General features: G+C 36.0%; 1 protein-coding gene and 1 pseudogene across 1 annotated transcript in view; one reads left to right on the top strand and one right to left on the bottom strand.

The window, feature by feature from the left end:
- The window catches only part of GPR158 (G protein-coupled receptor 158), a 509,338-nt gene that overhangs the window by 196,218 nt on the left and 288,283 nt on the right, over positions 1–24,837 (top strand). The gene's annotated exons all lie outside the window — the stretch shown is intronic.
- LOC136405614 (G2/mitotic-specific cyclin-B1 pseudogene) lies at positions 3,436–4,462 on the bottom strand (annotated as a pseudogene).

Genomic DNA, 24,837 nt, shown 5'->3' with positions numbered 1-24,837 from the left:
TAAAAATTTAAATTCACAATTTACTTAAGTTATTTACCTTAGCAAGTGTCCTTATCCTCTATGTCTCAGTTTCTGTAACTATAATAATACTGGAGACTATCTTATAGTATTATCCTCATGGATACCTATACTCAAGATTACGGGAAAGGTTAAATGAGAGAAATATTTCTTTTTATACAAAACTGGCATAGCCATCTGGGAAAACTGAAGGGGGTAAGATGTTTCACCTTTTGCTGAACAGTGTTTCAGATTGCTGGCTCTAGGAGAAAAGGACCAAGTTCATCTACTACTGTTAGCATCTGTATGACCCCAAACATGCTACCTAACCTCTCTGTGCCCCAGTTTTCGCATTTGTAAAATGGGAGTCATAATAGAACTTGCCTCATAAGGTTGTTGTGAGGGCTAACATGGTTAACTCACGTGTGACACTTGGGCAGAGCGTGGCACATGGCTAGTGCTTGGCAGGGGTAAGCTGTTAGGATTTCAGTTTAGTCAAGTTGAAACTTACTCTTGTATCCTCCAGTTGTTGATATTCCTCCTATACTAATCCTTTTCAAACTAAAGTACATGCCTTTTCTTCAAAGCTAGAAACAGATTTATTTTGTTAACAAAACTTGTTGACATATGCCCTGGCTGGGTAGCTCAGTTGGTTAGAGCAGTGGTCCCCAACCTTTTTTGGGCCACGGACCAGTTTAATATCAGAAAATACTTTCACGGACTGGCCTTTAGGGTGGGACAGATAAATGTATCACGTGACCGAGACAAGCATCAAGAGTGAGTCTTAGACGGATGTAACAGAGAGAATCTGGTCATTTTTTAAAAATAAAACTGCAATGAGATACCACCTCACACCTGTTAGATTAGCTATTATTAACAAGACAGGTAATAGCAAATGTTGGAGAGGCTGTGGAGAAAAAGGAACCCTCATACACTGTTGGTAGGAATGTAAAGTAGTACAACCATTATGGAAGAAAGTATGGTGGTTCCTCAAAAAACTGAAAATAGAACTACCTTATGACCCAGCAATCCCTCTACTGGATATATACCCCAAAAACTCAGAAACATTGATACGTAAAGACACATGCAGCCCCATGTCCATTGCAGCATTGTTCACAGTGGCCAGGACATGGAAACAACCAAAAAGCCTGTCAATAGATGACTGGATAAAGAAGATGTGGCACATATACACTATGGAATACTACTCAGCCATAAGAAATGATGACATCGGATCATTTACAGCAAAATGGTGGGATCTTGATAACACGATATGAAGTAAAATAAATAAATCAGAAAAAACCAGGAACTGCATTATTCCATACGTAGGTGGGACATAAAAGTGAAACTAAGAGACATTGATAAGAGTGTGGTGGTTACGGGGGGAGGGAGGAAAGGGAGAGGGAAAGGGGGAGGGGGAGGGGCACAAAGAAAACTAGATAGAAGATGACAGAGGACAATCTGACTTTGGGTGATGGGTATGCAACATAATTGAATGACAAGATAACCTGGTCTTGTTATCTTTGAATATATGTATCCTGATTTATTGATGTCGCCCCATTAAAAAAATAAAATTAAAAAAAAATAATAAAGTATCATTCAGACTTAAATATAAATGAAATGGAAATAATGAAAGTTATTTATTCTTTCTCTGCGGATCGGTATGAAATAGCCCACAGACCGGTATCGGTCCGCGGCCCGGGGGTTGGGGATCACTGGGTTAGAGCATTATCGGGACACGCCAAGGTTGAGGGTTCCATCCCTGTTCAGGGCACATACAAGAATCACCCAATGAGTGCATAACTAAGTGGAACAACAAATTGATGTTTCTTCCTCCCACTTCCTCTCTCTCTAAAAATCAATTAAAAATTAAAAAAAAACTTGTTGACATAAAATAATTTTTCTCTGTGTTGACCATACTACTTTCCTAAGTTATCTAGGTATATCTACTCTTTAACTGGAAAGTTTGTCTGTATATATATAATTTTTGTACTATGTTACATTAAAGCCTATTACTGTATCTTCCAGTTGGTGTGGGTTTTTTACCCATGAATAAGTTTGTTACATATATATTGGAAATATTGTTTCACTGAGTTGTGCAAATATTCTGGATATTAACACATTCCATTAAAAAATACTTAAAAATCACATTTGTTAAAATTCCTAGTGATCTTATTAGCAAAGACTTTAATTATTGGAAAGCAGTCAAGCTTATGGTAGTAGATATAAGATTTCTAAAACTTGAATTTTGTTATCGGTAGCAAATCTTGCCAGTTGTTTTTCTTCCTGTTTGCTTTGTGCATTTTCTAGAAAATGTTTGCCAGATATCCAATCTGAGTAACTATAATTTATCTGTCAGTTTTTCTTTTAAGGAAAATGGTGTTCCATAAAATAAGTGCTAATTCAGCTCATAGCTGAAAGAATTATGCAAGGTATTTTCCTTAAGATGAACATTATAATGTGCTGTGCAGCATAAGTCCTTTATGCATACTTCCCCTTTCATCTCAATGAATAATAAAAAGAACTGTACTCAAGGGTTGAGCTTTAATAATAATTTTTACTGCTTGATTTAGGGCATTATTAAATAAAATTGGAATTTTATTTTTCTTTTGTGCCTGACAGTGAAGTATACAGTAAATACTGGTAAATTTGGTGCCATTGCCTTGCTCTATACTAAGATGCCAGAATTTAAACCCCCTGCTTCTGCACCATAGTGCAAGGATCAATGCTGTAGAAAAAGCAAGTATTAGAATTATTGTGGGGAAAGTTTTGACATTTTGAACCCCTTGAAAGAGTCTTGGGAATCACCTAAGGTTTACAGACCACACTTTAAGAACCACCAATCTAATAGATTTTTCCTTTCTAATTGCATTTACTGTTGCCCCAATACAGTGTTAGATAGTGGAGGAGAAAGTGGATATCTTTATCTTTTTCCCAATCTAAAGAGAAATATCTTATGTTTCTGACTAAGGTGTATGTATTTTAGGTTGAAAAGTACATAGAAATTCTTGTTTTCTTAATTCCTTTTTAATTTGAAATAGATGTTAATTTTGCCAAAGGGTTTTTGTTTGTATGTTTTGTAACCGATACTAATACTATCACTTTTCTCAGATATTTTATTATGTTGTATTTCATTAATGGACTCCCTAATCTATTAATAAAAGTTACTGCAATAAATCTCACTTGACCATGCTGTATACATATTTTAATGTAGATTTGAATGATTGGATTTAGTTTGTTAGTATTTTGTCCTTGTAATGATAAGTAATATTGATGTATAGGTTTCTTTTCTACTGTATTTACAGATGTAGATTTTAATGTTATATTTGCTTTACACAAATAATTTAGAAAAATTTATTTATTTTTTATGTCTGGAATAATTTATGTAGCATTGGGATGCTCTGGTTTTTAAAGGTTTGGTAGAATTCTTCAGTAAAACCATCAGGGCCTAGAGCTTTGTAGTTGGGAATATCTAAATTTTTCTGTGTTGTAAATCTGTCTTTGTAACATTCTATCACTCATTGGGTACATTTTGTAAATGTCAACCTCTCCAATCTTAGATGCTTTCTGAAGGATATGCAGGGATAGTGGGTGACCCAGACCAAAACTTAAAGCTCTTAGAATCTTCATTTCCAGCTGTCTGACTTGAAGCTTAATGTAAGAATTGTCAGTGACCAAGGCAAAGTCACTGACTTCTGGATGGTATATTTCCGCATATTTTCTCACAGTAAATATAACAGTGACCCCCACCAGCTGCAGCATCTTCTTGGGCACAGAATTATTCTGCACAGACCAATCAATAATGGAAACACTCGTGTACATGGTCTTCTGCAGAAACCTGAATTCTATTTGAACCTGAATCAGCCAATCAGGTAGGATGGCACTCCTTTTTCCAATGACTTTGTGACCCACTAGGTATTTTGGTCTGACTACTTGCTCTTCCTCAGGTTGTCTCAGAGAAACATAGATATTTTTTATATATTCACTACCATGGTTTGGGTCAGCTCCATCTTCTGCATCTACGTCGTTTACTGCAAGAATTGCATCAGAGAAAGCCTGACACAGATATTCTGCAGAGGCACAGCCAGACATTTTCACTGGGCTTGGAGAGGGAGTAGCAACCCAAATAGGCTCAGGAGAAGGTTTTTGTTCTCAAACAGGCTCTGGTTCTGGCTCTGGCATCAACCCTAGCACAAGCTCAAGCACAAGCTTGAGTGCCTTTTCTGGAGGCTATAATAGTTCTTTAGCAATAACTTTTCAGCAGCTAAAATTTTTACTTCTTTTTTCTGAGGCAGTATGGCCTGTGGCTGTTTACTGATTTTACTGATGTCTCCAAGAACTGTTCTTAGCCTCAGCTCAGGTTTGTAGGCGCAGCAGTGGCCATAGGCACATGCTTTGCACTTGCCATACTGATCTTTGCCTTATTTTCTGCATTTATTTTCATGTTCTTAGTTACCCAGAGCACCATGGCTTCCTCATCCCTAGGCAGCAGCTCCATGGGCAGAAGCAGAAAATAGGAGCCCCCCATCCAGCCAAGGACCTGAATCCAATGCAGATCAACAGCTGTTTCTCTGCAGCGCACCTTGTAGACACATTTCTTAAGCACAGTGAGCATGATAAAGTATGGCTGTATGTACACACAGTGCAGGTGTCCTCAGGCATGTATAAGCCAATTCTTTCATGTTATAGCCGAGCCACAAGGTATTTCTTACCTTCTACATGTAGTCTAACAAGGATTCTCACTTTTCTACTTCTATAGTCCTTACTAATGAACATTTAGCATTATATGTATACAGTACTTTGTGTTTGTTGTCATAGTCCACTGGGGTGCGGTAACAAAATGCCACGGAGTAGGTACATTAAACACAGCAGAAATTTATTTCTCATTGTTCTGGAGGCTGGGAAGTCAACAATCAAGGTGCCAGTCTGGTCATGTTTTAATGAGAACCCTCTTTCTGGTTCATAGCCAGCAGATTCCTGCTGTGTCCTCACATGGAGAAAGGACCAAGGGATCTCTGTGCAGTCTCCTTTATAAGAGCTCTATCCCATTTATGAGGGCTCCACCCTCCAGATCTAAGTACTTCCCAAGGCCCCACCTCCTGATTCTATCACCCTAGGGTTCTAACATATGAATTCAAGGGAAACAAACATAGAAGTGCTTTTTATGACTCAGAAGAGCAGCTAAGGTTAGAACCCCCCCCCCCAATATTGAATCTTATTCATTAGAGAGTCCAGGCACTTACAGACTGTAAACACGGAAGAAAGAGAAGCTACTTGGACCATCTGTGATTCTGGTCCTCATACTACCATGGTGTTGAACAGCTGAGCTGTTCACTTGTTAAAATGGCATCTGAAATCATGTGGACTGACTTTTCTAGTTGTAATAGTAGTTTTGGCAATTGCTGTACTCATTAGGAAGACAGCTATTGGTTTATAAATTGGCAAACTATTATGGGTACTTAGTATGTGAATATGGCCTAAACAATTATAAAGATGTAAGTCACAAAATTCTTGCTGTTTGCATCTACACAATAATTTTTAATATTTAAATTTCATTTGGATATTATTCCTGTCATGAATCAGCATTTGGGGAATAAATTAAAATAAAAATTCTAAAACTAATGTCACACTAGCAGGATTTTTCATTCTGATTAGCTAACATGTGTAAAAAAGTATAGGTAATGTTTTCAAGGTCTCAGGTGGAGGTAAGTGAATTTTACCTAATTTTTTTTGATATAACTAATTTGGAAGAGAATTATAAATATACATGTGTAGTTTACACAGTGGTATCTATCTGTCTTGTACATGGGTGGATTTCTTGAGAGTTTACATGGTGCGATAGAAAGGCCTTGGACAGTATGTGTAAAGCTTTTCTTAGTCCTGGCATGCTACTAATTGTTTGGACCAGGTCAGAATACTTAACCTCTGGAGACATCAGTTTCCTTCACTGTAAAATAAAAAAGTTACAGTAGATAATCTGTAGACAATAGATACTCTCCTGCTCTTTAAGTCAGATACACAGCTTAAAGCAAGCATTTCCATTGGTGTGAAACTGGAGAGCACTGGTTGCATGTTTCTGTCAGGGAGCTGAGCATCATAACAGGAGAGTATCTCCAGATAGACCAGGTGGGATTCGTATTTCTAGAGAATTTTAATGACTAATAAACATTTATACTTGAGGGTTTCAAGTAAAGAGTAATATACAGTATTTTTGAATAAACATAAAGACCTCTAATAGTTTTAGACCCAATATACATATATATAGAGAGAAGAAATTAAGGAAGGGAAATTCTTTGGAATGTTATTCAAGAATTTCTCTTGCAATTATGTAAACACAGAAATTACACTGCTTTAACTTAAATTTATTTATTTTGTATTATTTGGGGTAATTTGGCGAGGAGATGGAGATGGTAGGTCATCATGGACTTGTCACAAAGAACCCTTTTAATAGGGAATGCTTCCATACCTTTGGCTATCATTTCCCCCACTGGTTCTGAGTGGAGGTGAGTGGCCCCCAAAGTAAGACAGTGCTGTAGACCCCTGAAACTTTACCATAAGGAGGTTTTAGTTTATGCATATTAACAGCAGCTACATAAAAAGGCCCAAGTTTTTCAAGATTTGCCTCCACTTTTCAGCTGCTCCACCTCCTCTTACAGCTGCCTGCTCTGTCTAGGAGTCTTCTGTAGAAAGACTATAGTGTGGGCTCAGACTGGCCTCACCCCACCATCCCCTCCACAAGTTGTGAGCTTAGGGGGTGAAGAGCTGAGGTTGAATGACAATGTTATGGGACCCCCTGCTTTGGGTGTTGCTTGGTCAGGAGCTCAGTACAGGAAAAGTGGCCCCTCAGCCACTGCAGGATACTACAATTTAATTTTTTCCCAGCGAGATGAGCAGCAGGTTTAGGTTGGGTGGTGCCGACAGTCCCCTCTGCAGAAGCTCTTCCAGCTGGGGTGCCCTGGTTCAGGGAGGAAGACTGAGTGAGCCTTCTCCTGGGGCTGATGGTATCCCTCCACCCAGATGGTGGCTAGGCCCCTTGACTGGGCCAAACAATATACTTCAAGGAATTTACACTTAAATGTCTGTACTCTCAGCCTCTTTCCCTTCCCCCTGTGGAATTTAGCCTAGTGAGGCAGGATATCCAGGACTTGTGTCAGCTGACAGTGAAGCTCTACCTTGTCCAATGTGTGTGAGCTGCTGTGCTCACAGAGAGCGGAACTCGCTTCAACTGGTTTGGCACCTGATGAGTTCTTGTGACTGGCCCTCAGCAACCTTTTTGGAACTATAAACAAACCCGAGTTTGTGGCTGCTTCCCCTGGGTTTAGGTGCATATGGGAAGGACCATACTGCACACACAAGCGGGCTTTCATCAGCACCAGGACTAGGTGTACGTCAGCAAAAGGCCCAGGTTTCCTTAAGATTCACCTCCTGCTGCCTCTGTCTTCTGGCTGCTCATTGGGCCTGTCCTTTGAGAAAACTTTTGGTACAGAGGCTAGAGCAATTCAGGGATTAGGACAGGTGGTGGGTGAGGCTCCTTCCCTGGGCCCCAGGTGTCAGTCTGTCCTGAATTTTTCACAAATCTCAGTAGGGTGTGGCTACTAAGAGTCTGGTAGGAGTGGCCCCTGAAACCTAGAGCTTTGTTCTGCCCATAGTCTGGAGAGTTTCTACTGAGTTTTCTGTGAGACAGAAGCACCAGTCATATTCTCCGGAAAGTGGGGGGAAAGCTCCAACCTCAATGCAAGACAACTGAGTCACTGCCACAACCTCCGCTTTCTGGCCAAGGCTGCTTACTTCTCAGCATGGCACACTCTCCCTAGGGTGGGGCAAGAGGGTTTTTTGAGGGTGGACCAGTTGCTTTCCCCCAGGCTTGATGCCACATGGAGGGGACTTTCCACCCAAGTAAGATGGCAACTGTGGTATTGGAGAATAATTCAAAAAAGAAGTTCCAGTGGCTGTCCCCTCCTGCATCTCTCCTCAAGGCTACTAATTTCACACTCTCCTTGTGCAACTCTAGTCCTCTCAGCCCTCCCTCTGCCGGAGCCCAGGATAAGTGGGTGTGAATGAAACTTTCTGTATTAGCCCTTTAAGAGGGTGCCTGCATCTCTGAGATCTGCCATCTCTTTTGCAGACAGAAATCTTGTCTCTTTTCACCACCAAATGCTACCTGGGCACCTCTTTTAGGCTGTGGTGTTCTAGGCTGGGGTGCCTGGTCTGGGGCTTAAGACCCACACCTCTCAGGGAAAACCACAGCTGAGAGTCCCTTCAAACCCTCATCCTCCGCTCATTCCTGGGAGTGGGGCAGCCTTTTTCATGTCTTCTCCCTTCCTATCAGTCTCTAAGTGGCTTCTGTGACTCCTTGGTTATAGACTCCTCTTCATTTAGTCCATAGTTGATTTTTCAGGATGATTGTTCTTAAATTTAGTTATAACTCCAGTTTGGTCTTGGGAGGTGGCAATTGGAACATCTGCCTACTCCGTCACCATCTTGGAATCTCCCGTCAACACTTTTTTAATGGTTCAAGATAAAAAAGTTTCTTGTCTTGACCTTGCAATTTTATGATTAACTTAAAAAATGTTAAATGTTAAATAAAAGAAGTCTATGCAAAAAGCATCAAAATTGTAATCTACTGTGATTCAGTCTTGTAATTGGCTAATTTTGATATTATTCTAAGGAACATGATTGATTTTTTTCTTCAACTAATTGTTACAGCTAGAAGTAAAACACTGGCTTTCTAATTTTCAAACCAATTTCTTAAAGTATTTTATAACTTAAATTTGTGTGAAAATATCTTAACCATTCTGGGTCTATAGTCCCCATCTAAAAATGAGAGTTTGATTAAAGTATTCTCCAGATTTTTGACAGCAGATTACAATTCATACTCTCTTAGGGGCTTGTAGATAACTGGTGGATTCTGGTATGATTTTCTCATTATAAAACCCTTAGCAACAAAATGTCTCCCTGGTAGTCTGAAATTCCCAGTAGTAGATCTATACTATCGGGTTAAGATAACATTTCTTAAATTGTCCTTTAAAGAGTAGTAATGGGTCTTTATTTTTTTAAAGGATCTTGTCAAATATATTAGAAAACTCTGGGTTAAATTGATTTTTTTTTCTAGCTTTTCAAAACTGTTAAAACACAAGAAAGCTTTGTGACCCTATAAGGGAAATATATAGCTCATCGTTTAGCACTTAGTTGCCCAGGGCAAGTTTTTATTTTAATTTTATTTTTTTAAGTGACAGGAGGGGAGATAGATAGACTCCTGCCTGTGCCCTGACTGGGATCCACCTGGCAACCCCTGTCTCGGGCCAATACTCAGACCAACTGAGCTATCCATATAAAATTCTAACCATACAAGGTTGTTGTGATAATTAGATAGAATACATAAAAGTCTTGTGCAGTACATAGGACAGACTGAGCACTTATTAAATATTAATCATCATTATCATCCTCATTGTGAGGGTACTGGGAACTAAGGGTTTGTAGGCAGAGAAGAAGTATGGCTGAATGGGGTGTAGTGGGTGATAAAAGGAAGAAGGAAGAGTCCTAGAGATAAATTTCACAGGGTTCACAGTCTTTCCTGGAGTTAATTATGGCGTTAACTTGCCATTCTTTTTTATTTTTACACACTTAGAATCTTAATTTTTCTCCTATATCACAATGCCACTTTCAGCATTTAATTTGTTTCAGATTCGTTGAATCAACAAGTTTGTTGCATGCCCACTATGTGTGGGTGATAGTGTAAGTAAAGTATGGCAGGTGGTTGTTAGCACTATGGAGAAATGAAAGCAGGAGAAAGTGTGGCATGAGGATGGAGCTAATTTTTAGATTTTTTCTTCCATTATTCTCTAGAATTTTCATAGATAAGCTGGCACAAACAGAGGAAAAGGCAAAAAGGGAAGAGGTGGGCAGAAGGGAGAGAATTAGGGTATAATTCTCTGATTGAAATTTAACTTTTGTTTTATTCATTCAAAAGCATGGAATGAAGAAAACCTGCCTAAAGTACCTGCAAGGCCATTTTACCTTGTGCACCTGGGCACGTGTTAAAAACCTGCGTCTTGAAGCCTTGACTCATAGTCACCCAGGCAACCTGACTTCATTGACTTCTTTAGTTTTTCCATGGCCTTAAGTATTTGCTAACGTAATGCCTCGCAAATGGCTAATGTCTTACTGCACTAAGCAGCATTTCTGCTGTCAGCAGTGCATCAGCAAATGATGTACCTCACAAGGGATCCATTGAATTAAATGGTGCACACTGGACTGGCTTTGGAGTGAATGTCTCTCCCACTTTGGAATGACTTCACCTTCTCAGTTCCCAAGTGAAATGAAACGCTTTCCATCTGTGCTAGACTTGCATTCTGAAGGGATCTGGGGATTTAGGATTCTTTGAGATTGAAGGCAGGAGCAATGAAGCACTCACCCAATGCAAATTGTCACTCTGGCTCTTATCACTGCTATTATTGATGGGATAGTTAATTGCCTGTGTACCTTGTTTTTAATTATGAGGCTTAACTGGAACTTGAAAAGTTGACAATATTACAAAAAAGTTAGAAGAGAACAAAAGAAAAGAATGAAGAGATTGACATTCAGAGTAATTTGACTGGGAATACCAAACAATTTTATCATTATTGTATTTGGGAAGATGATCAGAATCTTTAAAAATTTTGCTTTTTAAAGAAGTTTGTATATGTTAAGTTATTGCAATAAATCTATTAGTAGACTTTTGTGTTAAATTTAATCTTCTAATAGTTTGGTTTCTAGGGAAGCCATTTTCTGAAACTCAAGACAGATATTTCAAAACTGACAGTAGAAACAATGTGTTCTATAGCTAATGCTAACACATTTAAAATTTGTTCTTGTAGTTTAGTTAGAGCATTGAGTCTGAGAGTTTATTCATTTGGAATGGTCCTGAATAAAAGGCCCTAATTCCTGTCTTGATAACCAAAGAAGAGAAATGCAGACAGGACTTAGCATTAGATACTAAGGAATCCTCATAATTTTTAATCCTAAAATCCTCCTGTGACAACGTTTGGAACTGTGACTGGAGTAGAGGTCTCATAGAGATTCAGAAAGACTGAGGCTTGCTGGTAAACTTTATTTATTTTAGCAGGAAATTATTTTAAAATGTCAATAATAGTACCTTATTAAATAATATGTTTCACTATGCAAATACTTGGTACCTAATGTTTGTTTTGTTTTTACAGAGACACAGAGAGAGTCAGAAAGAGGGATAGATAGGGACTGACAGACAGAAACTGAGAGAGATGAGGAGCATCAATCATCAGTTTTTCGTTGCGACATCTTAGTTGTTCATTGATTGCTTTCTCATATGTGCCTTGACTGTGGGCCTTCAGCAGACCGAGTAATCCCTTGCTTGAGCCAGCGACCTTGGGTCCAAGCTGGTGAGCTTTGCTCGAACCAGATGAGCCCGTGCTCAAGCTGGCAACCTCGGGGTCTCGAACCTGGGTCCGCCGCATCCTAGTTCGATACTCTATCCACTGTGCCACTGCCTGGTCAGGCTCTAATGTTTGTTTTGATGGACTATTTCCTTAACCTTTGAAAACCCTGAAGAATATATTGATAACATAATATAATCTTTAATGATTTCAAAGACAATATATCTAGTAACTCAATAAAAGCTATTATTAATAGTTCTTTTTGTCCACAGGAATACAATAATTAATGTAGTATATACTAAAGAATGAATGGGATAACATTTTATATATCTTAATTTAGTAAATATTCTATATATACTATGATTACTTTCCATTTACTATCCCCAGCTCAGTGAAAATCTTTTATGAGCATTCTGCCTGGTATTTGATTGAAATGCTTTCAATTTGTTTTGTTTTGTTGTAGATAATGTGCATACTAAAATGAAGTTTATTCCCATACCCAGCCTGTTCTATAAATATTCAATGGCTTTCAGATTTTATTATTTGGAATTATTAATCCAACCTTTGGGTCCCACAGTATCTCTCCCAAAATGCAGCCCCAAAGACCAGTTGCCTCTTACATTTACTATTTAGCCCATCTTTTCTAACAGATGTTGGATTGTATATAATCTGTGTTCATTCCCTTGAACTTTTTAAACCATTCTCTTCCAGATAAGCTACGTTTTACTTCTCATTTATATTCCAAACACTTCTCCTCTTTTTATAATTGTCCTCTACGGTAGTAAGTCACATTGATTGAACTAGAATTTTTGTGGTTGCTAAAAAAGCATAGAATCAAAGGCACATATACTGAAATTTAGTGTAAGGGAACTCAAATTTGGGGAGGTAATTCAATAATATTTCTTTCTGCTCGTTGGAAAGTTTAATAAGTAACTGTATAATAGAGATAGACAAAAATCAAAGAATACCAGGTTATATCAGGAATACTATATAAGATTTTTAGTCTTGTGGCATCGATTTTATTATATATCTGATATGATAATGTTTAAAAGTTAGAACCTGGGAATGCTTAGGAAACAATTTATGGTCTGTGATGTTAGGGTTGAATTTTATTTTTTCGCATCATTCATTAAGGAAGCTTTATTTCCTTCATAGATGAAACCAAGTTGACTCAATGGTAAGTTGTTGCAATTTTGACTAATTGACATCTGAGTGGTTATAGCTTTAACTTAACTTTTGGAAAAATACCATTCTTTAAACTACCAGGAGATTCCAGTAGAATGGAATGCAGCGATCTACTCTTCATTGGAAGGACATCATGACAATAACATTCCATGTTTGGACATATATGAATGCCCAAATTATAACAAATATAGTAATATAATAATAAATGTATATTTTTATTTTTAAAAAGATACTTTTTCTCTACTAGATAGATACTACTTTCAGATTTGCCACAGAATAGAGAAAGAAAGGAAAAGAAAGCCATCTTTTTTGTATGATGTGATATGACACATTTAATGGCATTTCAAATATTCCTTTTTTTTATTGACTTAATTGTAGTTCTTAAATTACCATATTTCTCCATGTATAAGACTCACCCTTTTCTGAAAAATTTGGGGTCTACAAACAGGGTGCATCTTATACAGGGTTGTAGATTATTTTACTTGCATTTCCTGCTTTTTCACGCTTGTTTTTGCACTCATTGTTGAAGACGATTCGTCATCAGACACAGATGAGGACAAGCTAATGGATGGGAGTTTTGACAGTGATGAGGAGTTATATGAATTTTATGATGAATAAAACTTGAGTTCAATAACTTTATGTAATACATTTTTTTTCAAATTTCAGGCCCCCAAATTAAGGTATGTCTTATACATGAGAGCGTCTTATACATGGGGAAATACAGTAGTTTGACAAATGCCACACTTTTCTACCAGTTGTGTTGATGTGAGCTACTGGTTTATATTTATGTAAGCCTTATCATGATTAGATGTGAGGTTGAACAAGAGATTTCTATGAACCATAGCAGAAAAAGAGACTCACTTATCCATTACTCCAAGAAGTGCAATAGCATATCAAAGTGTGTAGGAAAGAAAATGAGCTTTAAGAAAGGCTAAAAGCAGTGATTCTGAAGAGAAATGGCCACCACTGCCTGAGGCTGTCATCAGTGTATGTAGCCTGTTTCATTCCAAGTTCTGCACTTAGGTTAGAGACTTGGGCCATGCAAGCCACCTTCTCCAGAGTGTTAGAATGTGATATTATTTTGTGAAGAACGCATTTTATTATGATTTAAAAAAGATCTTTGGCTCTCTCTGGGATTTGATTTAAAATATGTGGGAATGGCAATATAGGTAAAATAAGACTGACAATGAATTGATAATTGTTGAGAGGTACATGGGGGTTGACTATTTGATCTACTCTATGTATATTTGAAATATTCTCTAAAAAATAGTTAAAACCATATGAAAACAAAAATGGAGTCCAAGAAGTGATGAAAAAGGACAAAAGTCTTTGTTAACATGTGGCATCCAAGGAGAAAGAGTAGATATATATATATATAATATATTACATATACACACACATACACACACTGTTCACAAAAATTAGGGGATCAAGGAATGAGCATCTAGTACTTTCAGCCTTTTGTATAGTGCATTTTCACCAATAAAATAAAAGTTGATTTTACATCTCATTTGCATAATCAAACAACTTTCTTTGACTTGTCATTTGCTTTTCTGATGTTCTTGTTTAATAATAAAAAAATTAAATGCTTCTTTTTTTATTGCTTCATATTCATTTTTAAATATCCCCTAATTTTTGTGAGCAGTATATATATAGTTCTACGGTTTTAAACTTGGTGATTCATGGAATGTGTTATCAGAATCACATGGGGACTGCTTTTGGCAAATACGTTTCTGAGGATTTCTGAGATCCCATCTCTGAGATTCCAGTTCAGTAAATCTGGGGTTGGAAATAGCTTTGCAGTGATTCTGAATGTGCTGACAGGTTTAGGAACTGCTGCCATTGTCATCTGGCTGAATTATATTATGAAATCTATTTTGGCTAAAACAGATGAAGATAGAAAAAAAGATAGAAAATGGTAAAATTGGTCAAGTTCTCCAAGTAAAACTATGGTACTCTGTTCATAGTTTGCAGCCTGTGATGTTGCTTTCCTGGGAATGGGATCTAGCAAGAATTCATAGAACATTAGAGCTAAAATTTTACTTAGACATCTCTTGTCCAACCCCTTAATTTTATAGATTAAAAAAAAATGGAGGCCTAGAGAGAACACTGCACAAAACTCAGTAGCGAAGTTTAACAAATATTTTTTGAAAAGCTGTAAGATCCAAATGTTGCATTTAATTAGGGTCTTGGATCTCAGAATTACTAAAACTTATATTTTCTGACCTGGGAAAACTTGTCCACATCTTCTTGCTTTCATTTCATTGTTTTATCATACCATGCTGCTCTTTTCTCATCTTTCTTCTAACTTGATGTAAGTCTATTTAACTTGAAAAAGAACATTTACATTTAAAATTAATTTACAGTATTTAAGATTTTTCCTTCTAACTTAAAGAAATCAATGCTAATCCTAAAAATAATACTTTACCCCTAAGGAAGAATAGTTACTCTTCATGTTAAGAATCATTCCAATGGAGAACATACTCAAACAAATAATAGATGAGAACTTCCCAAGCCTGTGGAAAGAACTAAAGCCTCAAGTTCAAGAAGCAAACAGAACTCCGAGTTTTCTTAACCCCAACAAACCTACTCCAAGGCATATCATAATGAAATTGGCACAAACCAACAGCAAAGAAAAAATTCTCAAGGCAGCCAGGGAAAAGAAGACTACAACATATAAAGGAAGGCCCATTAGATTATCATCAGATTTCTCAGCAGAAACTCTACAAGCTAGAAGAGAGTGGACCCCAATATTTAAAATCCTGAAAGAGAGGAACTTTCAGCCACGAATACTATACCAATCAAAGCTATCCTTCAAATATGAAGGAGAAATAAAAACATTCACAGATAAAGAAAAAATGAGTGAATTTATCATCAGAAAACCCCCACTCCAGGAATTACTAAACGGGGTTCTCCAATCAGATACAAAGAACAACAACAATAAAGAAAACAGAGCCACAAGTAAAAGCTCCAAGAAGAACACAATAAAACCAAATTTAAACTGTGACAACAACAAAAAGAAAGGGCGGAGAAGATGAAGATTAACAGTAGCAAAGGACGATGGAGTGCAAAATTACTCACAAATTAGTTCGATACAATGAACAGGGTAGGAACCCTTTTCATTACTCAAAGGTAAACACCATTGAAAAAACCACCACAGAAGCACATGAGATAAAAAAGATAGCAACAGAAGAAAGATGTATGGAATACAACCAAATAAAAACAAAAGATAGAAAAGCGAAAGAGAAAGATGAAACAAGACACAACACTAAAAGAAAGCAATCTATAAAATGGCAATAGGGAACTAACAAGTGTCAATAATTACACTAAATGTAAACGGATTAAACTCACCAATAAAAAGGCACAGAGTAGCAGAATGGATTAAAAAAGAAAATCCAACTGTATGCTGCCTACAGGAAAGTCATCTAAGTAACAAGGATAAAAACAAATTCAAAGTGAAAGGCTGGAAAACAATACTCCAAGCAAATAACATCCAAAAAAAAGCAGGCGTAGCAATACTCATATCTGATAATGCTGACTACAAGACAGCAAAAGTACTCAGAGACAAAAATGGCCATTTCATAATGACTAAGGGGACACTGAATCAAGAAGACATAACAATTCTTAATATATATGCACCAAACCAAGGAGCAACAAAATATATAAGACAGCTACTTATTGACCTTAAAACAAAAACTGACAAAAATACAATCATACTTGGAGATCTCAATACACCACTGATGGCTCTAGATCGGTCATCTAAACAGAGAATCAACAAAGACATAGTGGCCTTAAACAAAACACTAGAGCACCTGGATATGATAGACATCTGCAGGACATTTCATCCCAAAGTGACTGAGTATACATTTTTCTCCAGTGTACATGGATCATCCTCAAGAATTGACCATATGTTGGGCTACAAAAACAACATCAGCAAATTTAGAAAAATCAAAGTTCTACCAAGCATATTTTCTGATCATAAAACCTTGAAACTAGAATTCAACTGCAAAAAAGAGGAAAAAAATCCCACAAAAATGTGGAAACTAAACAACATACTTTTAAAAATTGAATGGGTCAAAGAAGAAATAAGTGCAGAGATCAAAAGATATATACAGACCAATGAAAATGACAATACGACATATCAGAATCTATGGGATGCAGCAAAAGCAGTGATAAGAAGGAAGTTCATATCACGTCAGGCATATATGAACAAACAAGAGAGAGCCCAAGTGAACCACTTAACTTCACACCTTAAGGAACTATAAAAAGAAGAACAAAGACAACCCAAAACCAGCCGAAGAAAGGAGATAATAAAAATCAGAGCAGAAATAAATGAATTGGAGAACAGTAAAACTGTAGAAAAAATTAATAGAACAAGGAGCTGGTTCTTTGAAAAGATCAACAAAATTGACAAACCCTTGGCAAGACTCACCAAGGAAAAAAGAGAAAGAACTCATATTAACAAAATCCAAAATGAAAGAGGGGAAATCACCACGGACACCATAGATATACAAAGAATTATTGTAGAATACTATGAAAAACTTTATGCCACTAAATTCAACAACCTAGAAGAAATGGATAAATTCCTAGAACAATACAACATTCCTAGACTGAGTCAAGAAGAAGCAGAAAGCCTAAACAGACCTATTAGTAGAGAAGAAATAGAAAAAACCATTAAAAACCTCCCCAAAAATAAAAGTCCAGGCCCTGACGGCTATACCAGCGAATTTTATCAAACATTCAAAGAAGACTTGGTTCCTATTCTACTCAAAGTCTTCCAAAAAATTGAAGAAGAAGCAATACTTCCAAACACATTTTATGAGGCCAACATAACCCTCATACCAAAACCAGGCAAGGATGGCACAAAAAAAGAAAACTACAGACCAATATCTCTAATGAATACAGATGCTAAAATACTAAACAAAATACTAGCAAATCGAATACAACAACATATTAAAAAAATAATACATCATGATCAAGTGGGATTCGTCCCAGAATCTCAAGGATGGTTCAACATACGTAAAACAGTTAACGTAATACACCATATCAACAAAACAAAGAACAAAAACCATATGATCTTATCAATAGATGCAGAAAAGGCTTTCGATAAAATACAACACAATTTTATGTTTAAGACTCTCAAAAAATGGGTATAGAAGGAAAATATCTCAACATGATAAAGGCCATATATGATAAACCATCAGCTAACATCATATTAAATGGCACTAAACTGAAGGCTTTCCCCCTTAAATCAGGAACAAGACAGGGTTGTCCACTCTCTCCACTCTTATTTAATGTGGTACTAGAGGTTCTAGCCAGAGCAATCAGACAAGACAAAGAAATAAGAGGCATTCATATTGGAAAAGAAGAAGTAAAGGTATCACTTTTTGCAGATGATATGATCCTATACATCGAAAACCCCAAAGAATCCACAAAAAGACTTCTAGAAACAATAAGCCAATACAGTAAGGTCACAGGATACAAAAGTAACATACAGAAATCAATAGCCTTTCTATATGCCAACAATGAAACAATTGAGAACGAACTCAAAAGAATAATCCCCTTCATGATTGCAACAAAAAAATAAAATAAAATACTTAGGAGTAAACATAACAAAGAATGTAAAGGACTTATATAATGAAAACTATAAACCATTGTTAAGGGAAATCGAAAAAGATATAATGAGATGGAAGAATATACCTTGTTCTTGGTTAGGAAGAATAAATATATTCAAGATGGCTATATTACCCAAAGCAATATACAAATTTAATGCAATTCCCATCAAACTTCCAATTACATTTTTTAAAGAAATAGAGTAAAAAATCATCAGATTTATATGGAACTATAAAAAACCCCAAATAGCCAAAGCAATCCTAAAGAAAAAGAATGAAGTTTGGGGCATTACAATACCTGACTTCAAACTCTATTATAGGGCCACGACAATCAAAACAGCATGGTATTGGCAGAAAAATAGACACTCAGGCCAATGGAACAGAATAGAAAGTCCAGAAATAAAGCCACATATATATAGTCAAATAATTTTTGATAAAGGGGCCAACAACACACAATGGAGAAAAGAAAGCCTCTTCAATAAATGGTGCGAGGAAAACTGGAAAGCCACATGCAAAAGAATGAAACTGGACTACAGTTTGTCCCACTGTACTAAAATTAACTCAAAATGTATCAAAGATCTAAACATAAGACCTGAAACAATTAAGTACATAGAAGAAGACATAGGTACTCAAATCATGGACCTGGGTTTTAAAGAGCATTTTATGAATTTGACTCCACAGGCAAGAGAAGTGAACGCAAAAATTAATGAATGGGACTACATCAGATAAGAAGTTTTTGCTCAGCAAGAGAAACTGATAACAAAATAAACAGAAAGGCAACTAAATGGGAAATGATATTTTCAAACAACAGCTCAGATAAGGGCCTAATATCCAAAATATACAAAGAACTCATAAAACTGAACAACAAACAAACAAACAATCCAATAAAAAAATGGGAAGAGGATATGAACAGACACTTCCCCCAGGAAGAAATACAAATGGCCAACAGATATATGAAAAGATGCTCATCTTCTTTAGCTATTAGAGAAATGCAAATCAAAACTGCAATGAGATACCACCTCACACCTGTTCGATTAGCTATTATTAGCAAGACAGGTAATAGCAAATGTTGGAGAGGCTGTGGAGAAAAAGGAACCCTCATCCACTGTTGGTGGAAATGTAAAGTAGTACAACCATTATGGAAGAAAGTATGGTGGTTCCTCAAAAAACTGAAAATAGAACTACCTTATGACCCAGCAATCCCTCTACTGGGTATATACCCCAAAAACTCAGAAACATTGATACGTAAAGACACATGCAGCCCCATGTCCATTGCAGCATTGTTCACAGTGGCCAGGACATGGAAACAACCAAAAAGCCTGTCAATAGATGACTGGATAAAGAAGATGTGGCACATATACACTATGAAATACTACTCAGCCATAAGAAATGATGACATCGGAACATTTACAGCAAAATGGTGGGATCTTGATAACATGATACAAAGCGAAATAAGTAAATCAGAAAAAACCAGGAACTGCATTATTCCATACGTAGGTGGGACATAAAAGTGAAACTAAGAGACATTGATAAGAGTGTGGTGGTTACGGGGGGGGGGGGGGGGGGGGGGGGGGGAGGGGGGAAAGGGAGAGGGAAAGGGGGAGGGGAGGGGCACAAAGAAAACTAGATAGAAGGTGACAGAGGACAATCTGACTTTGGGTGATGGGTATGCAACATAATTGAATGACAAGATAACCTGGACTTGTTATCTTTGAATATATGTATCCTGATTTATTGATGCCACCCCATTAAAAAATATAATTAAAAAAAAAAAAGAATCATTCCAATACACATTAGGGTTCCCCCAGCATCAGCATGTAAAGAAAAAAGATGGTTTAGAGCAGGAGGGGAAAGATAGTATATCTGAGTTATTAATCCTTGCTTAACATTAACCAGTTCAAGGATGAACTGAGCATTTGAGAGAAAGTTTAGAGAAACATGACAGAAAGGAACTTCACTTTCTTAGTGTCCATTGGGTCATAGGACCTTCCAGACAAGAGGTACTCAAAGAGTGGTGGAGTTCAGTTGATTTTATTTTTTAACATAACTTAGCTTTAGAACATAACTCTTCCCCATAGGATGCTTTTCGTTCTCTCTAATACTTGTAACAACAAAAATCTTTCTTTGAATTATTTAAGGTTATGGAAGTCTGACAGCTAAAGAGAATGAAGTAAACACTGTAGGCAAGCAGGAAGACAATAGAAGTTTCTACCCATTATCTATTAACTAGGGATTTAGTAGTTGTTTTAAACGCACAGTGGTTTGAATGCCCATACTTCTGCATATAATCTTTCTCTTGGTTGGTTTTTTAGGTATCCCAGCAGTTCTCAAATTTAATATGTAAAATAATTACCATACAGAGTTTTATATTATTTTGAGGCAGATTTAAGATATTTTCTTATTTTTAATTATTTAATATTTGATTTCAGGTGACTTTGGAGCTCATCCCCAATCTAAGATGTGAATGTTATAGTAAGATTTTTGTCCCACTGTAACTAAGTGATTGGCCACGATGCAATGGAGAAGGGAGACTAAGTGACTGAAAATGGATTTTCATTCAAGAAGACAAGAATAATTATTTACTAGTTTCTAAATTCCTTCCTGAATGGGAAGAGACCAAATCCTTATTGCCTAAACATGTAAGCAGAAGTTATATATTAAAATACTTTACTCTCAAAAAACAGGTGGTTGTTCTTTATGTTAAGAGAAGCTCATACCAACCATCTAATTGCAGGGTGAATTCTTGGATTTGACAGAAAGAATATAACTGAGATTCTTATATGATATTATTTGAATTTAATTTCAAGTGTCCTGGGCCAAGTATAGATTGCCCAGAGACAGCCTCCTTCCTTTGCTTTTACAAAGTTTCTCAGGTGTTGCTTTATTTTTTAAGCCTTTACATTGTAGTTCAAATATAATAGAGTTCCGGTGTAGGAAATACATTAGTTTCATCCATAAAACTTTTAAAGGAGAGTAGCTTCCTACTAGAACCAAAGGGAGTATTTTATCTATAAAAAGCTAAAATAAAATTATTGAAAGACAATAGGTGATTTGTATAAAATGACAACAAAAAGTGAAATTAGATTTATTTCAAATTTTGACAATAATATTCATCATGATCATCATGATCATCATGACCATCATCCCAAAGTTTAGGTATTAAACTAGTTACTTTGAGGTTAGTGAAACTATTTATGAATTTAAACAAGGAGTATATTATGAGTAGAACTTGGCAGAAATATTTTTTAAAAAAAGGAACCAAAAATGGACTTAATTGTCAACTTACTCTATTAGAGTCATTTACTCAAATTCTATAATTATTAATTTTATCTTACTGGAAACATATCCCCCCCGCCCATTTGTTTCAGTCACCTGTCATTGTGAAACTTCAGTGCATCTGACAACAAAGTTGACCTCAGAAGTCCTGAGAAATCCAGAAGCCTTTGCTAGGTTAGGTTCAGTTTTAAATATGCATACAGTCTTTCATACTATACAACTGGAGCCCAAAAGTATGATATCTGAAGGAAGCAAGGTCTGAATGGGAAGACCTTGAGCCAGGATTCCAGTTATGCTTGTTTCCAAATAACTGGGTCACCCCAGGCATTCAACTTGTATGTGACTCAGTTCTTCTATAAAGCGGTATCAATATTACCTCCATTACCATGGCATAAAGATCTTGTGAGAATAAAATGTGATACTAGAAAAAAATATATATACTGTGAAAAAAAAAGTACCAGACTGATATGAAATGAGAGATTTTTGACTCACTGCTTTCTATATATTGACTTTCTCATTTTAAACTTTTTATTATTTAAAAAAAATTAAAAAGTCAAAATCCTTTCAAATGTATCTTTATTAATGATATGCAAGTCAGGGATTGGGCAGGAATCAATCTAAGGTTAAGGAAAGGTCAGGACAAAAGGATCTATCTCGTAAACAGTTGACTAGATAGAAAAGGTCAATGTACATTTTTTATATTTTAAATAATTTTTCTCCACATTATTTATAGAAGGAATATTGCACAAACCTCTAAAATACTGGGAGACCCCACATGTTACAGATAACTTTTCAGGATATAAGTACAATCTACATATTTTTGCAATATTATGTTTCTACAATAATCCAACATAAATTTTTGAATTAATACAGTACAGAGAAAGAGCAAATGGATGAGTACTATCCTTGGATTTTTTTTGGCATAAATACATGGCTAACTAGTGGCTTACACTTGGTTAGGTGCCAAAGATGCAACTACATTCTTGCTATTAATATTTCATTACACACTAATAGCTTTTTGCATAGGAACAGAAATTTCTAGTGTTATGAGGTGATGTAATAACAGTTTCTTTTGTTGATGTTATAAATGATAGAATTAAATGATAGAATCTTGTTTTTATAAACAACTTGTTAACTTTATAATTTTATTCATGAATCTGAAATAAAATACCTCAAATGGTAACTGGAATATTTTCTGGCTTATATGTAATATAAAGCATTCTACTGCTATTGTGTATGGCCCTGTGGAATTTTTTAAAACACAGAAGTTCAGTATTGTTGTTGGTGTTTTGTCTAGTAAATAAGACTGTTCCTCTAAATAATTACTTCCTCTCCCTGTCCAGGGAGTTGTAGAGTCTGAAGGAAGGCTATTCTAATAAGGTCTTCTGTTCTTTTCTCAAAGCTTCTAAAACAATGTTATCATTTTGTATATAATTTATTGTTAACCCAGAACCTTGGTTGTATGAAGTTTGCTTCTCCAAGACAGAGTTATTGAATAGTAAAAAAAAAAAAAAATCTTGATTCTGCACTAGGAATTAATTTATTATATTGGGTACTCAATAATCTTTTAAAATTGCCGATCACAAAAATGGCTAAATGTCTCCACTATTTATTAGTTGTGTGACCTTGAAAAATTTAAAGAACTTTTCGGTGATTCTGTTCTATCTTTGGTAAAAAAGGAGATAAGAGTAATAATTAAAAGACTTCCTATGAAGATGTAATAGGGGTTCCTTAAATTTTAAGTGCTGAACATAGTGCTCATACACAGTAAGCACCTGAGAAAAATTTGTTGTCATTATTATCAAATGTGAAGATTGATAACTATTGTTGAATGCTATTGTTGAAAAAGATTATGCCACCAAAAAAACTATTAGAAACAATAAACAAACACAGTAAAGTTGCAATATACAAATCAATATATAAAAATTTATTATATTCCTATGCACTATAATGAAATTTTAGAAAAAGAAGTGGAAAAATAATTCATTTTTCTTTCTTTTTTTTTTCTGGAAGCCATAGGTCTTTATTGCAGAACACTTGCAAAGCACATAGAGGGGGAAAAAAAGAAACAATGAAACACAGAACAAAATAAAATTAAAACAAAACAGAAGCCATCTGTTATCTTGCCACTCAGAATTAACCTCTCTAATATGACATTTTTTTTAAAATTTAGACAATTAAATTTAACAGAGTGACATTGGTCAATCAGAGTACATAGATTTAGAGAAAACATCTCCACATCACTTGGACAGTCGATTATGCTGTATACCCATCACCCAAAGTCAAATCATCTTCTGTCACCCTATATTTTGTTTCTCTTTAAGCCCCTCCCCTTCCTCCCCCTGGTAACCACTGTACCCCTGTCTATGTCCATGAGTCTCAACTTTGTGCGCCACCTATGTATGGATTCATATAGTTCTTAGCTTTCTCTGATTTACTTATTTCACTCAGTATAATGTTATCAAGGTCCATCCATGTTGTTGTAAATGATCCAATGTCATTATTTCTTATGGCTGATTAGTATTCTGGTATGTAGTATATATGTACCAGATCTTCTTTATCCAGTCTTCTATTGAAGGGCATTTTCACTGTTTCCATGTCTTGGCCACCATGAATAATGCTGTGATGAACATGGGGCTGCATGTGTCTTTACATACCCATGTTTTCAAGTTTTATGGGTATATACTCAGTACAGGGATTGCTGGGTCATATGGTAGTTCTATTTTTAATTTTTTGAGGAACCACCATACTTTCTTCCATAATGATTGCACTAATTTACATTCCCTCAAACAGTGAATGAGGGTTTCTTTTTCTCCACATCCTCTCCAGCACTGTTATTACCTGTTGTGTTGATAATAGCTAATCTAACAGGTGTGAGGTAGTATCTCATTGTAGTTTTGATTTGCATTTCTTTAATAGCTAGTGAAGAGCATTTTTCTATATATCTGTTGGTCATTTGTATTTCTTCTTGGGAGAAGTGTGTCTGTTCATGTCTTCTTCCCATTCTTTTTTATTGGATTGTTTGTTTGTTTGTTGCTGAATTTTGTGAGTTCTTTATATATTTTGGATATTAGTCCATTATCAGAGCTATCATTTGAAAATATCATCGCCCATTTAGTTGGTTGCCTATTTGTTTTGTTGACAGTTTCTTTTGCTGTGCAGAAGCTTCTTAGTTTGCTGTAGTTCCATTCATTTATCTTTGCCTTCACTTCCCTTGCCTTTGGAGTCAAATTCATAAAATGTTCTCTACAGCCAAGGTTAATGAGTTTAGTACCTATGTTTTCTTTTATCTAATTTATTATTTCAGATCTTCTGTTTAGTTCTTTGATCCATTTTGAACTAATTTTTGTGCAAGGAGATAAACTGTAGTCAAGTTTCCT

Source organism: Saccopteryx leptura, chromosome 5 (genome assembly GCF_036850995.1).
Source record: "Saccopteryx leptura isolate mSacLep1 chromosome 5, mSacLep1_pri_phased_curated, whole genome shotgun sequence".
Classification (NCBI taxonomy): domain Eukaryota; kingdom Metazoa; phylum Chordata; class Mammalia; order Chiroptera; family Emballonuridae; genus Saccopteryx; species Saccopteryx leptura.
This window is presented reverse-complemented; position numbering and strand designations above follow the sequence as displayed.